This window comes from Trichechus manatus, unplaced genomic scaffold (assembly GCF_000243295.1).
Source record: "Trichechus manatus latirostris isolate Lorelei unplaced genomic scaffold, TriManLat1.0 scaffold00039, whole genome shotgun sequence".
In the NCBI taxonomy this organism is placed as follows: domain Eukaryota; kingdom Metazoa; phylum Chordata; class Mammalia; order Sirenia; family Trichechidae; genus Trichechus; species Trichechus manatus.
The window spans coordinates 10,808,263-10,809,049 of NW_004443975.1; the positions used below are offsets into that span (position 1 = coordinate 10,808,263).

The 787-nt window shown below is 37.5% G+C and overlaps 1 protein-coding gene across 1 annotated transcript in view; it reads right to left on the bottom strand.

The window, feature by feature from the left end:
* DNAH14 (dynein axonemal heavy chain 14) overlaps positions 1 to 787 on the bottom strand; it is a gene marked incomplete at its 5' end in the record, with an annotated part of 387,403 nt that overhangs the window by 162,638 nt on the left and 223,978 nt on the right. The window lies entirely within an intron of this gene.

Consider the following 787-nt stretch of genomic DNA (forward strand, 5'->3'; position numbering starts at 1 on the left):
TAGATTTGACACACTGAATATTAATGACCAAAGACCAGACGAGTTGTGGGATGACATCATGCATGAAGAAAGCAATAGGTCATTAAAAAGACAGGAAAGAAAGAAAAGACCAAATGGATGTCAGAAGAGACTCTGAAACTTGCTCTTGAACATAGGGTAGCTAAAGCAAATGGAAGAAATGGTGAAATAAAAGAGCTGAACAGAAAATTTCAAAAGGTGGTTCGAGAAGACAAAGTTAAAAAAAAAAAAAAAAAAACCTGGTGCCGTTAAGTCGATTCCAATTCATAATGAAATGGGCAAAGACCTGAAGTCAGAAAACCAAAAGGGAAGAACACGCTCAGCATTTCTCAAGCTGAAAGAATTGAAAAAAAAAAAATTCAAGCCCAGAGTTGCAATTTTGAAGAATTCTATGGGGAAAATATTGAAGGACGCAAGAAGCATCAAAAGAGCATGGAAGGAATACACAGAGTCACTGTACCAAAAAGAATTGGTCGACGTTCACTCATTTCAGGAGGTAGCATTTGATCAAGAACCAATGGTATTGAAGGAGGAAGATCAAGCTGCACTGAAAGCATTGGCAAAAAACAAAGCTCCAGGAATTGATGGAATACCAATTGAGATGTTTCGGCAAACCATGTAATGTTGGAGGTGTTCACCCGTCCACACCAAAAAATCTGGAAGACAGTTACCTGGCCAACCTAATGGAATAGATACGTATTTATGCCCATTCTAAAGAAAGGTGATCCAACAGAATGTGGAAATTACTGAACAATATCATTAATATTAC